A 16,680-nucleotide genomic window follows, 5' to 3' on the forward strand; every position below is an offset into this window, starting at 1 on the left:
ACTCCAGATTTGCATATCTTGTAGGAATATCTCGCATATCCACCTAAGATAACCAGTAGATCCTACGCGAGGAGGTTGGTAGTATACTTATTCACCATAAATCCAAAGACCGGTGAGGGAGCTTGGTATATAATCTCGTATGCTTTACATTAAGTTGAAAAGTATACTTAATTGAAACAACGTGACTTTCTCAGCTGCTAGTGTGTCTTTCTCCGTTGCTCCTATATTGAAATCCTGAGTTCTTTGATGTAACAGTAGCATTAGTTTAAATGTTTATTTTTTTAATGACATTAGTATTTCTCTAAACAGATTGAGCCCAATATTGAAGCCAGAGCTAGCTCTCAATTTTTGATATTGCAACTCTAGAAACTATCTTATTTCTTTTGAACTTTCTGGCTTTTTGTTCATTTGATGTTGTGCTCGCATGTCTCACAGTGGACCAATTTACAGATATATAAAACATACATAAGAATCCATTGACCACTTGTATATAGAGATGGAGTTGTTGCACCTCCATAAATTAGGCAGGGGACAAGAACCCTATATTTCATTGATGTTTGCATCACGAGGATAATATTTCATTGGTGTTTGCATCACGAGGATAATATTCTTCTACAATTCCATGTTTAATAGGTTCAATTTTTACTATATAACATATTTGAGTTTACATTTCTGTAGAGAATGGGATGTGCGTGAGGGAAGAGAAGATATTTAAAGAGAAGAAACAATGAATATATTATGGAGCATCTTGAGCAACTTGTGCTTTGATCCTAAGTATTGTGGCATGCAAAATAGACCAAATCCATTATCTGAAGATCATCAAGTTCAGTTGGAATCTAAAGTCATTATGTAATCTTTAAGGATTTTCTTTGTTGTTTTTTTATATGACCACCATAGGCGTAATCACAAACAATGCATTTGATTTTGAAGTAGAGGTTTTTCAAGGATATGAGGTTTTTTAACTCCTAAATTTGGGTGTTGTATTTTGACCTAGAAGTTTTTCAAGGATATGAGGTTTTTTAACTCCTAAATTTGGGTGCAGTAAGTGCTACGACATATAGAAAGTGTGATTTCTCTTCTTATTATTGATCCTCTTACTCAGAAGCAGCTCATCCCTCACTATGCTATGACCCCCCGAATCTATGGGCAATCAATGATTCATAAAAAGGATACCCCTTTAAGAGCCATAGTGAGTGCGAATGGAGCCCCCACTGGTGCACTCTCTCACTTCCTAGCCACCAAGCTTCAACCCTTTCTTGGCACATCTTATTCTTTCATTAAAGATTCCCCCCACTTCATCAAAAAGGCCAAATCCATTCATCTTGACCCCAATGACATCTTCGTGAATGTCGTCTCCCCCTTTACCAAAATCCTTGTTCCTCAAGCTTTAGAATTAATATCCAAGTTGGTCGATCTCGAAATCCTCAACCTTATTAAAATGTGTGTATCCTCTACCTTCTTTTCCTACAATGGTATTTTCTATGAACAGACAGAAAGAATGACAATGGGATCTAATGATTTTATATATGTCATGATTCTTCTTGAATTTATGCTTTACGACGTTTCCTTTGCAACATCTGGTGCATATGCTAGTTTTAGCACAATCTAATAGCTTAGTCTAACTTATAGACGTACTAGCTTTCTTCACTGGAATTTACCAAAATTCGGTAATACAATTTCAAGATTTTTGTTGTTGTTTAAAATACATTTTTGAATGCACAAATAGATTAAGTACCCTTGAAAACCCCTCGAGCACTCAAATTATTCAGATTAAACAATTTAAACTCAAGTTTTTTTAGACATTTTTCCTGATTAATTTTGTCAAAATTTATTAGAGATTTCTAAAATAATAAGTTTAAGCTTTTTAATTTACGAATTTCAAGCACCCTAATGTGTTGAATCCATCTTAACACATTTTAAATAACAAGAAATCACAATTTGGCTAAAAAAATGTATTGATGATCTCTCAGGAAAAGGGCATTTTGTCTATTAGTTATATGGTGTCTTCATGTTTTCATTTTTAAAATTGTATACATTAATCATAAAAGGAATATAAAAGCACAATCTCAACATGGTAATACAAGGTCAAAACCCTTTGGCTATTTCACAATAATAATATACAAACATATTGAGGGTAATTAACAAACTAATCTTACACTCCATTAACAATGAATCATTTCTCTTTGTATATAATAATATGTTTGTTATAATTTGATGGTGCATAATAAACAAAATAAAAAATTACAAGTCTATTTAATTTATGATATATAAAAGTTTAAATTTTAGGCTAAAATAAAATTAAAAAAATATTATATATCTATATCTATATATATATGTATATAAATATTTTGTATAGTTATTTAATTTTTTAATCAAATTCAATGTATATGATAAAATAACTATTAAACACATAAAATAATTGTATTGTAGATTTTTTATCTAAGAAACCAATGAAAAAAACTACAATACAATTATCTTATGTGTTTAGTAGTTCTTTTCTCATATACGTTGAATTTGAAAGGATCATAAATTTACCTTCAACAAAAAAATTCCAAATCAGGTAAAATTTTAAACATCTTTACTCTTTACTAAAGTCAATACCATTTCTTAAAATAAAGTAAAAAGGTTAATTCAACACAAAAAAATCCAAGCTCTTGCACCAAAATATTTTATTTTTCTTTTAATTAAATATTTGTAAAATGAATCTTTAAAAAGAAAATTGTATCCTATGGATATATAAAATGTCTAAAGGCATAAATATTTACACGTCAAAGTTGTCATATTTGAAAATTTTGTTATCATGCCATGTAAAAAATATCATTAAATCTAATATTAATATTAATGTATTATAATATTGGTATTAAAAATTTAATAACTTAGGATGAATACAATATTGAATTTAATATACTATTAAATTGTTATATTATAATATATATATTAATATATCATGATATATGTTAACTCTAGATATATGTGGGAGGGAAGAACAAAGACAGGGAGTGATAGAGGTGGAGAGATAGAGGGAGTGAGAGGAAGGGAGAGAAATAGAGAGAGAGAGGAAGGATGGGAAAGGACTTGAGAGAGAGGAGGAGAGAGGGAAGGATATAGAAATGGAGTTGGAAGGAAAGGGAGGGAGGGAAGAAGAAATACATAGAGAGAGAAAGTGGAGAGAGAGAGAGAGAGAGAGAGAGAGAGAGAGAGAGAGGGAGTGACAAGGGAGAGATGGAGAGTGTATGTGTTTGGGGTTGAGAGAGAGAGATAAAGGAGAGATAGAGAGAGGCGCGGAAGAGAAGGAGAGATAGTGACAAATTTGGATGGAGGAGAGAATGACAAAGATAGAGAGATGAGGGGGAGAGACAGAGGGAGGTGGGAGAGAAAGGAAGAGATAGGAAGAAAGAGAGTGGGGATGTGAGAGAGAGAAGGAGAGAGAAAGGGAGAGAAAGAGGGAGGTAAGAAGAAAGACATAGAGAGAGAAAGGTGGAGATAGAGAGGGAGTGATAAGGGAGATGGAGAGAGAGGGAGAGAGGAGAGCAAGAGGGAAGAGAGATAGAAGGGGGGAGATAGGGAGAGAAGGGGAAGAGAGGGAGAGGAAGAGGAAGGGAGAGATATATAAATATGGAGAAAGAGTGTGTATGTTTTGGGGGTGATATAGAGATACAAAAGAGAGACAAAGAGAGATAGATATATAGATGGAAGATGAAGAGGGGGAAGAAGATAAAGATAGAGAGATGGATAGATAGATATGTTTGCATTAATTTTAAAGTTATTGGATTAACAATGTGCATTAATTTCAGTGTAAACAAAAAAAAAACGATTGAGAATGTGTATTGTTTTTTGTGTTATAGTAATTCAACCTATTAATATTAGAGAGCAAACTAAACAAAGTATGGTGTTTACTACAATAGTTCGAGTTAAAGAATTGAATTTTTTATGACCTCGACTATTCTTTTCATATAATCAATATGAAAAGATGGAAAAACTAACAAATAATGTAAAGATTTTGTAAATAGCACCACTCATTAAAAAAAATCAAAATTACATTATTTCTTGACTTTTGCAAAACCAACTATAGATATAATATATATATATATATATATATATATATATATATATATATTAAAAAAAAATAATCATCATCAAAATATTTTGAAGTAAATAAATTATTTCAAACATAGCAATGAAACAAATTAGAGTAATCTTGATGCAGTAAATTATCAAAACTACTCATCAAGATATATTTAGTGATACCTCGAGGGACACTATTAAGAATTAATTAATTGTCAAAAATTGTGATATCTAAAATTAAATGAAATAAACTTGCAGTATCAATCGTCTTGAAAACTATTGACAAGAGTGTCTCCTTTCTTCATCACCAACTAATTACTAACAGAAAATTACATACACATATAGAAATATAACACAACATGTGTAACATTCACAAACATTACCATCCAAATCCAAACATATAAACACACAAACCACTCAAAGCAGCCAAACACAAACATACAAACCATTCAAGGCAAGCAACAAAAACAAAATTAAAGAGGAGAATGATATAGTCATGTCAAACAAAGAAAACATAATGTAAATTTCAAAATATGAAGTTTATCTCAAACATATACATAATAATGATAATCTAAAAATGTGCCATTATTCCCCTCACCGGGAATCAACCTAGATCCATCTAACTCTGGGTCTATCATGTGCTGAGAGAGATCAAATCCCTCAAGGTGAAAACCTTTCCTCAAATTGTACACTTTAGAAAGAAGGTTTGCACCTCAAGGGATTTGACCCCTCTCGGCTTATGATAGATCTAGAGTTTGATGGATCTAGGTTGGTATTAAATCAATGTTGACAAATTGGTTTAATTCTAGTGGTTAAGAGAGAAAATTTCCCTCCTCTTATCAAAGTTATATTTCATTATAAACAATATCCAAAAATGTTTACCAAAGTTACATTTCATTATAAATAATACCAAAAAAATGTTTGATAGCTATTTGAACATTAAAATTATTAATATTTTATGAATATATAACAAGTTTAAAATTTTCAATCCATAATAAATATGATAAAAATATATATAATTCATAAATATTAAAAAAATTACAAAACCTAACGGTTTTACAAATTTGTTTGGAGATGAGTCAATTTTGAGTTTGGATTGTTAAATAATGTTATTATCCTATGTACTCATCCAAAGTTAATTATATATGTTGATAATAATAAAATAGTCAATTTAACGATAACACTTTAACGCTAGAGTAAATAAAATAAATTATGTTTAGTTAATCATTTATAGAATATTTCTAGATGGGGTGATAAGAGAGGCACTATGTAGGAGGGTGCATCATGTATGGCCATCGTCCCACGAGACAAGGATCACCAGGGATATGCACCGTACCTTCCCCAATGATCATAGTTGATAATTACTCCATGACTATCATTACTCCACTCCTATGATGCACCAGAATGAAATTTCTAACAACGTGATGTGAGAATTCAGGTGCACAAGTTGGGTGTTGATATTACTCAGTTCCCATTATATGGAACCAAATGATTGCTTAGTCTTAGCTTATCCCCCCATGATTGTTAGTTATGATCTGTAGAGGTGGTTAAGAAGTTTTGAACATAGCCATAACTTGTTGACAGTGGTCACTTCTCGCCAATATCTAGCATTTGCGGCATCATATTCATTTTCTATCATTGTCTCATCCTTGCAATTCTCATTGAAATGGAATGAATTTATTATCCTTGAGTTTTTTTATGTTCCTTTTGTAGAGAACTTTCTTTTCTCGGCTACATTTGGTCCATTCTTCATGCGTTTTGGTTTACATGTTTTTGGAATCTATTATTTCCACCTTGTTTCCTTATCTCCTTTCTCCATTTCACTAAGTGCTCATGGTGTCATCGATGACTCACTCTCTAATCTAGTGATTCATGACTTCTATCATCACTAGTTGTAGTCGCATCCTTGTGCATGCTCTATAAAGAACAATTTCTAGTAAGCGAGAAGTTTTCCATGCTAAGAAAATGTGTTCATAGTCATTAGGGGTGGAAATCACACTCAATTATTATTATATTATCAAAAAGGGGGTAGAAATTGCACTCTCTAGTGAGTAAAAATCCTCATAATGTCACTTTCATGAGCATATTCTATAAAGTATTCAAGCTGAACTTGACGAGATAGAGATAAACATCACTAGGGAGCATGGATGCTTACTAGACATGGATATATTAGCTGAGATGGCCTCATGAACACCTAATATGGGTAATACAAGAGGAAGACACAACCAATACATGCACATAGTTGATCTGTAATGGCATATGAAGAGTTTTATGGCTCTAATTTTGCTGGATAGTAATGAGGCTAAGAAGGAGATCCTCTTAATGTTAGATGAACTCCAACTGTATATGAAGAACTTAGATAGGAAAATGAAGTGGATTGAGGACCATATAGACCTCCCACTTGACCCAGCTAGCTCATCTCAACATGGAAAGGAACCCATTGAGGTGGATCCTTTAGAATCTTCTTAGCTTCATGTTCAGTTTATATTTTCACTTTGTTTCCTTCTAATTTTTAGTATATAAGTTAGATAGTTGTAGTTTGGTTGATAAAATCTGTAGTTATTTGAAGGTTATCTAAACAAGAAAGAAATGAAACCAACAACAACCACACAAGTAATAACTCAGGATTTATGTGGTAAAACCCTGACAAAGTGTCAAGGAAACATCCACGGGGCAAGGGATTGGAATTTCTATTCAATCAATGAAATTATTCTCCATTACAATAGTTTGGGCATTCATCAGTTTTATATGAGCCTCCTCAGTTACATAACTGCTGATTCGGTATGAAACTGAATTGTCAATAACTAGTATAATTTACCCAAATTTACATTTACATTAATTTGTTGTCAATTACCAACAAACTCCACCTTGACAACAATTTTCCTAATCCCTTGCCCATGCCCATTCATCATCTCTTCTACAAGCCAAGAGAAGCTAAACACCATTATAGCTTCTCTACTGTAACTGGCTTTGTGAATATGTTTGCACAATTCTCTCGTGTATGGACCTTTTGAGGAGCTACTTTTGCGCCATCGATCACATGTCTCAGAAAATGATACCTTACATCAATGTGCTTGGTTCTGCTGTGATAAGCAGGATTTGTAGCCAAGTGAATAGCACTCTGACTGTCACAAAGTATATTCACTTTCTCCCGTGTCCTTCCAATCTCGTCAAGTAGACCCTTTAACCAGATTGCTTCTTTACTAGCATCTGAAGCAGCTATATATTCTACTTCGGTAGTGGACAACACAACTATTTCTTGAAGCTTTGACATCCAACTAATTGCTCCACCTGCAAGAGTAAAGACATAACTTGTAGTAGATCTTCTTTTGTCCAAATTACCTGCATAATCAGCATCTACATATCTACAAACTAATCCTTCACTAACATTAAAGATGATGCAATGGTCACTTGTGCCTCTTAAATATCGAAGCACCAATTTCACTGCTTGCCAATGTTCTTCACCTGGATTTGCCATCAATTTGCTGACAACTCCAACTGTATGTGAAATGTTAGGTCTTGTAGGTACCATTGCATACATTAAGTTGCCTACAGCATTTGCATATGGTACATGAGACATATACTACTTTTCTTCATCAGTTCTAGGACTCAAAACCGAAGAAAGCTTAAAATGGGAAGCTAATGGAACCTTAACAGGTTTCACATTGTTCATACAGAACTTTTCAAGTACTTTCTCCACATATTTTTGCTGTGATAACCAAAGCTTACCATTTTTCCTGTCTCTATGTATCTCCATGGTCAAGATATGTTTTGATGCTCCAAGATCCTTCATATCAAACGTCTTAGAAAGTTGAGCCTTTAACCTGTTGATCTCTTCCATGCTTTTTCTTGCAATAAGAATATCGTCAACATACAAAGCTAAGATAATGAATATGCCATTGAAACTTTTAAAGTATACACAATGATCATACTCACTTCTAATAAAGTTCTTGCCCAGCATGAAGGAGTCAAACTTGTTGTACCATTGTCTGGGAGACTGCCTCAAACCATACAATGATTTCCTGAGATTGTAAACTAATCTTCTGCTACAAACTTGTACAGAACCTTCTGGTTGTTCCATATATAACTCTTCATTCAAATCACCATGTAGAAAATTTGTTTTAACATCTAACTGTTCTAACTCAAGGTTAAGTAATGTAATTAGTGCCAACACAATACAAATAGAAGCAAGTTTTACAACTGGTGAAAAAATCTCATGAAAGTCGATACCTTCAACCTGAGAATACCATTTTTCTACCAGTCTCGCCTTATACCTTTCGATACTTCCATCAACTTTCTGTTTCAGTTTGAGGACCCATTTGCATCCAACAACACTTTCCCCTTCAGGAAGTTCTACAAGATCTCAGGTATTGTTCTTGGCTAAGGAATCCATTTCTTCTTCCATAGCCATTTTCCATTTGTCACTATCCATATTCCATAGCCGTTTTCCATTTTTCGCTATCCATATCATCTATTGCTTCCTGATAACAAGAAGGTTCCCCATCTTCAGTAATCAAGGCAAAAGATGAAGCAGAATATTCATACCTTTTGGGAGTTTTTCTTTTCCTTGTAGACCTTCTTAGAGTGGCTGGTTGCTGAATTGGTTCAGAAACTTCAATAGTTTCCTTTGCATCTTCAACACCTTTTTCTCCAGAAGTCTCTTCTTCCTTTTGACTGTCACCGAAATGTCTAGCCTCCAACTAAATTTGTTGATTTGGTGATACTTGTTCCTGTTCAATTCTTTCAACATTTGATTTTAAAAAAGAAGATTCATCAAATGTTACATAGCTACTAATGACTATTTTCCGCGATGTAGGATTCCACAACCTGTATCCTTTCACTGCATATTCATACCCAACAAAGACATAACATTTTGATTTTGAATCTAATTTTGAACGCTGATTTTTAGGAATAAGAACATAAACATCACAACCAAATATCCTTAAATGTGAATAATCACAAGACTGACCTGACCAAACTCCTTCAGGAATTTTACAATTAATTGCTACTGAAGGTGATCTGTTAACTAAATAACAAGCAGTGTATACTACTTCTACCCACAACTCCTTTTGCAAGTTAGCATTGTTGATCATGCTTCTGGCCCTTTTCCATAAGAGTCTGATTCATACGTTCAACAACACCATGTTGCTGAGGAGTATAAACAATAATTTTGTGTCTAACAATTCCTTCATCCTTACAGTATTGTTCAAATTCTATTGAAGTGAACTCACCACCATTGTCAGTTCTTAAACATTTAATTGATTTTCCTGTTCTTTTCTCTACTACTGCTTTAAATTGTTTAAAGATATTAAATACATCAGCTTTCTTTTTCAACATAAAGACCCAAACTTTACAGGAGAAATCATCAATAAACGTTAAAAAATATAGAGCACCTCCATATGATACAACAGGAGATGATCCCCACAGATCATAATGAATATAGTCTAAAATATATTTAATATTATGATTTTCAATTTTAAATCTCTATTTACACTATTTTCCATACACATAATGTTTACAGAAATCCAACTTCAAAGATTTCAAATCAGGAAGAGATTTACATTTCATTAGTATCTAAAGACCTTTCTCGCTCATGTGACCCAACTTCTGATGCCATAGGCGAGTACTTTATTCATGTTTTTTCTGACACAATCGCTGCTTCACTTAACTGAGTACTTCCCTTGAGTCTGTAAATATTTCCAACATTTTCTGCTTACATAACAACTAGGGCGCCTTTAGAGACTTTCAACACCACATTCTGACTTGTAAACTTATAACCATCCGAATCCAACACTCTTAAAGAAATCAATTTTTCTTCAATTCAGGTACATGTCTAACACTAGTTAATGTTCTAACTATGTTATCATACATTTTAATCCTAATATTTCCCATCCCAACACTCTGACATGGTACATTATTACCCATAAACATAGAACTACCATTTACATCTTCATATGAAGTAAACCAATTTTTGTGTGGACACGTGATGACAAGCACCAAAGTCTAACAGCCAGCTTTCAAAACCCTGAGAGACATTACATACAGGTGAAGTTTCATCTATCATACATAATTCTTCAGTAGATAAAACTTCGTCTATCATACCTGAATCAACCTGATTTGCTTCCTTCTTCGGGTTATCAAACTCTTTTTGTTTCCAACAGTCTTTCTTCAGGTGTCCAATTTTATTGCAGTGCCAACATTTTGCCTTACACTTCTTTCCCTTTGATTTAGATCTAGAAGACCCCCTTGTTTTTTCTCCTCTTTCCTTTGACCGTCCTCTAGCTGTCATGGCTTCTGATATTGTTGTTTCAGTACTAGATTTCCTTTGTACTTCTTCAAACAAGAGAGCTCCCACAACTTATTCAAATTTCAAAGAATCAGCAGTGCTCAAACTGATTGAAGTTACAAAGTGGTCCCATGACTCAAGCAGAAAACACAACAAGGTTATAACTTTGTCTTCTTCCTGAATTTTAACTTCCATATCTGCTAATTGGCATATAAGTGTATTAAAAACATTTATATGCTTTGCAAATTTTGAACCCTCCTTCATTCAAAGACTGTACAATTGCCTTTTCAAATAAATTCTATTGGTTAACGAATTTGTCATATATAGTTTTTCCAGATTTTCCCATAAGCCTGAAGTTGTACTTTCTTCAACAATGTTGAAGAGAACTTCATCCGTCAAGCATAACCTGATGGTACTGAGAGCTCGGACATCCAAGTCCTCCCAGTCCGAATCTTTCATGCTAGCAGGTTTCTTATTTGCCCCGCCCAAATCTTTGTGCAACCCTTGTTACACTAGCAAATCCCTAACTTTTAGTTTTCATAGAGCAAAGTTTCTCTTGCCAGTGAATTTCTCCACCTCGAACTTTGCATTCGACATCTTGGCCATTTCTTTCCTACAAATCCTTCTTTTTAACTAGATTTCTAAAAAAAAACTAGGGTTTAGTATTTCTTCAATTTCTGGTTTCCTCTTCAGAAGTCTGAGTTTTTTTTTTAGCAATTTTCTACAATTATGAGTTTTTTTTTTGGTTAAAAAGAAAAAAAAATCCCTACTCAGATTTTCTATAACTCTTCCAGTAAAAAAAAAAAAATCCTCCTTTTTTTTATAAATTAAAAAACCCTTCAATAGATTTGAAAAAAAAAAATACCTGTGGTTTCTTCAATTTCTGGTTTTCTCGCTCTAGTCAACACAGACACAGAGAGCACACAGAGAGTAGAGAGACTAGCACGCTCTGGCAGCACGCGGAGATCTTCGGCGGCAGCAGCATGCAGATGGGGTTTCTGGGCCAAAAACACGCAGAGGGCAGATAACAACTTCCTCAACCAGAGCAAGAAGAGTTTTGATGGATCTATGGGCCAACAACACACAGAGTCTCTGGGCTAGCAACAACCTCCTCACTCCAAGCCAGTAGCGGTCTTCCTCGACGGGCAGCATGCAGAGGTCTTTGACGAGTCCTCAACAGCTCCCTCTAGTGGCAAACTCTTCTTTCTGGGAAAAGCCTCCTCGCTCCATGCTGGTTCTAGACAAGGCCCACTTGAATTTACATGCAGAGAGTAGATTGGGTTCTGGATAGGGCTAGCAACAGCTCCCGGTCCGCAGAGAGCAAAGTGGGTTCTGGACAAGGCCAGCAACGGCTCCCGGTCCACGCAGAGAGCAGAGTGGGCTCTGGACAGGGCTAGCAACGACTCCTAGTCCACGCAGAGAACAGAGTGGGTTCTGGACAAGGCAAACAACGACTCCTAGTCCATGCAGAGAGCATACAGTAACACACAGCAGTGGCAGTGGTCCACTGAAACAAATGGTCTAGCCTTCTGATGCATCTCTTCTCCTTCACCAGCATCTTATGCAGCGTCTTCTCATTTAGGTAGAGGGTCCACGTAGTTCTTGGAGGGGTAGCCTTCTGATGCGTCTCTCCTCCTTCACCAGTGCCTTATGCAATGTGTCCTTAACTCAACTCATCTTGCTCTGATACCAATTGTAGTTATTTGGAGATTATCTAAACAAGAAAGAAATGAAACTGACAACAACCACACAAGTAATAACTCAGGATTTACGTGGTAAAACCCTGACAGAGTGTCAAGGAAACATCCACAGGGCAAGGGATTGGAATTTCTATTCAATCAATGAAATGATTCTCCATTACAATAGTTCGGGCATTCATTAGTTTTATATGAGCCTCCTCAGTTACATAATTGTTGATTCGGTATGAAACTGACTTGTCAATAACTAATATAATTTACCCAAATTTACATTTACATTAATTTGTTGTCAATTACAACAAAATCCACATATGGATGAGAATATTTTCAAATTTTGGGTATAATTTCGAATCTCAAACTCAAGATTATTTTTGGTTTTTCCACTAGTTTGATTTCCCAAGTTGCAAACTAGGGAAAACCAAAACTCTAAAGAATAAGTTTATCTAATAGACTAATAAACTAGAAATTTCACCAAAGGTTGAAAAGGAAACATTGTAAGTGGATAGCATATGGAAGAAGAGCATAGATGAAGACATATATGACATGTAGAAATTCCACTCATCTTTAATATATGAAAAATATAACCCAGTCATGAATAGGTTCCTAACATTGTATTCACTCTAGCATATACATGTTATAATCAACCATACAAGAGATTATCTTTCTCTGTGGAGTGAAACCCTATGTCTGAAATCATCCCTATTTCAGTTAGGCATAATAAATTGTGATGATTTAGGCATTCCATTATGCTTCTTTTAATCTGGAATTGTTTTCTTTGATAATATAAAAACTAGTGTTTCTTTCGCAAGCCATCACTTTTTCAAAGATTTAGGATGAGAACAACAATCAATGTTTCCCCTTCTTCTTGAAACTAGTAACCCTTATCTTAAATTGAAACTGTTATCTTTTACTCCTTTTGTTTTGTACCTCACAATGCCATCATGATTATCAACAACTTCTTAAATGTTAACTATACTTTATTTTACCATTCAAGAATTGGTGCTAGCAGTGAAAGAAACTGCTAATAACACCCAAAATTTAAATTGTTTCTACAAATTTACAATTGTAAGACACTCAATGCTTCCTTTAGATCTTTTAACATAAAAGGATTCATTTTAATAGAGATAATGCTTACACTTCATATCTGACAATGTTTGAATAAAGAATAAAAAATATTTTAATTGGCATGTAGTTTGCATCAAGGATAATATGATTTTTGTTCCTATTGCTCAGAATCAGTGATCCTGAGTCTTTATCAACAATATAAATGCGAATAGTTTGAAAGATAAAATTTATTGTATAAGAAAAACAAATGAAGTGGTTTTTCAGACGACATAAAAAGAAACTGATACTTGTGGACCAATGTTATACCAAATAGCCTATACAATAAGATTGACTTCAAAGATTTGAAGTACAATGGGGAAATCTACTTCAAACGATGAAAAAGAAAGAACACAATGGGCATATTACAAACAGTGTTATCCTACATCCACACCTGAAATAGTAATTATGCTTTTGTCTCGCTGGAGTTGAATTATTTTTGCATAAAATGCCTTAATAACATTTAGCTTTTTCAGCACTCATAGGCACAATAAACATTATATGTTTCAATAAATAAAGAATTGATGCAAGAAATTTTTTTTATGATGAAGAAATGAGAAAGCCTTATTAACATTTAGTTTTGTGATCACTCATATGTAGGATAAGCATTAGATGTTTGAATAAATAAAGAATTGATGCAATGAATTCTATTATGATGAAGAAATGAGCAGGAAAATAACTTCCAGACCCCACTTTTGTACCAACATAATACTTTGTGTCTTAGTATTTCATCATGAACATAAAATCCAAGCATCACTATAATTCAAACTTTTGAAGGAACATGTTTCTTATGCATTTCTATGAGGATGTCCTCCATATAAATTGGTCAAAATTCTTAGCTTTTTCAACTCTAACTATAGTTAATGGAGGGTTGAAGGAAAAGGATAACAAATTTACAAGCCATATACATTTTTCTACATTAAAAAATGCTTATAACAATGGATTTGGTCAAGCTCTTCTAATTTAAGATAGAAACAATGAAACTCATCTTTTGATAGCAGAACTTGCTAAAAAATTCACTGTAATATTTGGTTCCCTTACTAAAGACTTCACTCCAAATCAATTTAATGATGCAAAGGAAGAAAAAATTTCACAACAACTCTCGTGTATATCCAGAATCGTCTGCATACCATTCTTTTGAAAGTTGCAATTCTCAAAATCTTGATAGATGGTCAATTTTAAGAGATATTCTAAATGATACATGACACCTCTAGTAACCTTTGAATTAACATTCACATTATATGGATGCAAAAGTATACTAATATTTTCCATCGCTTTCTCATCCAACACTTGTATCTGATTTACCAATGTCTTGCAGAACTATTGTACATAGATCCTTACTTCTGAGACAATCTGTAGGAAACCTTCTATCATCACTTCGAAGTTGACAGGTTCCTTTTCATGATTCCTTGCTCTAATTTTAATAGAACCTCCCATATCCCCATCTTGAACCAGCTGATTCCATGCATACTTTAGACCTTGGTAATATAATTCTAATTCCCTCGATTTCTTCTCAAGTTATGATATGGATGATTTCACCTCTGCAACCTTAGCCATTAGAGAAATTTTGAGTTCAAAAATAGGCTTCAAAACAAAAATGTACAACCAAAATCAACTTTATAAGAACCAATAGGATTCAATATGATGATGTCAGCAATAGGGGATGATTCACCATTTTCGGAGTAAAAAAGTAAAAAGATTAAAAGTTAGAAAAAAAAATTAGAAAAACTACTTTTTCAACTCGTATTTTCAGCGTATCCCCCTACAATTTTACTCAAATTTCAAGTGGGATCACTCGTTGTATACAAAATTTAATTTATCATCTAATGAATACCCATATTTCATATTTTCAATCGACCCTGCTACATGAAAAATGAGAAATACATGAAAATCACGTTTTTTCATGTATTTCTCATTTTTCATGTAGCATGGTACATCAAAAGTATGAAACATGGCTACTCCCTAGATGAGGAATTAAATTTTGGATCCAATGAGTGCCCTCACATGAAATTTGAGTAAAACCATAGGGAGATCAGTTAAAAATACAAGTTGAAAAAGTAGTTTTTTCTTTTTTCCTTCTAAAATTTGGTGATGTAATCTAATATTATTTTATTATTTCCATTATTATTTTATAATATTCCTTAGGAGGACCATTTTAGACCTAAATATTTCTCTAATGCACTGGAATATCATTGCTCTCGTTACCCAATATTATCTTTTTCTTCATAGCTTCTTAGGCCACTACCCATTCTTCCATGTTTTGGTAGAAGTAGGTAGATTCAACCTTGTTAGGTGACATCTATTTCACTAACCTTCTTCTTTGATAGAGAAAATAACCATGACTTGAACATACCATTTCTAGCCTTATCCTTTTGAGGCATCTCAACCACAGTGTGGGAGTTTGTTAAAGGAACCACAATTGTACTTTCTCAACCAACAACCACAATCTTACATCTATTATAGGACACACATACACCGACTCCCTTTATAGTTTTATTGTTGTCCATGGCAAGAATTTCATTAGGCTTTTGTACTAGATGAAGAGTATCATTTTCTTGGGAGTACATAAAACATTGACATGGTGACCTGGTGAGTTTGCACTAAGAGAATGGTAGACCTATTATGGAGGAGGAAAACCCTCTATTAAACAACACTAAGGATCTTCTGATAGTAGACAAATAAAATTCCCTTTTTGTTCCAATGATTTCAACCTCCTCTTCCCGTCCATCATCCCAATTAAAATACCTTCAATTCGGATCTGAATGAACTTCCTAATATCTAGGCATGGTTTCCTCATCCTAAGTCTATCAAGAATTCAAACTAGTTCATGGCCAATGAGACTTGTCCCTACTGTCAATTTTTGGAAAGATCAAGCATACATCTTGGACAATGATATTTTGCATTAAAGGAAAAGAATCAATCTACTATTCCAGACTATATTTAACATTATGGACCAATGATACATATGACAATTAAAATGAAGAAAATGAAAATATATCATCAATTCCAGAAGAAATGATCTCTTTAGATGTTTGCTAAATATCAAAAGCGAAAGAAAGAATACCAGCCAATTTTAGCCTACTTCTCAAACTCTAATTATTGTTAAACAATTTACCTGTAATTGATCTCCTATTATTCTTTTTATCTGTGTTCAAAAAATAAAATATACATCCCTATATAGAAAATCTAATTGTGAATAAATATCTTGAAGTAAAATACATCCCCAAACACTTTTTGATTTAATAATAATCTTTAAACTTTATTGTGAAATAACTCATGTCCAAAAGCACATTTTTTAAATTACAAAATTCTTATAAACAAAAATCAAATACAACTTATTTACTTATCAAAAAACACATGACTTTTGAAAAAAAATATGCAAATTAAAATATTTGCATATACATTTGTCTCTTTGCATAAGACAGTTATGTCCTACTAGAATGTTTCAGGTCCACACGGTTTTCCTAACAGAATAAACATAAAACATAAAAATGTTTGTAAAAATGCTTTGCTCTCCCTGATTTAACATGG

At 33.5% G+C, this 16,680-nt stretch overlaps 1 pseudogene; it reads right to left on the reverse strand.

Annotated features, from left to right (window-relative positions):
- Window positions 1-11,463: 11,463 nt before the first annotated feature.
- On the reverse strand, window positions 11,464-14,706 carry LOC149234944 (IRK-interacting protein pseudogene; annotated as a pseudogene).
- Window positions 14,707-16,680: the final 1,974 nt, after the last annotated feature.

Source organism: Pinus tabuliformis, chromosome 8, assembly GCF_031772625.1.
Source record: "Pinus tabuliformis cultivar Carrire ecotype Pingquan chromosome 8, CPIR1, whole genome shotgun sequence".
NCBI lineage: Eukaryota > Viridiplantae > Streptophyta > Pinopsida > Pinales > Pinaceae > Pinus > Pinus tabuliformis.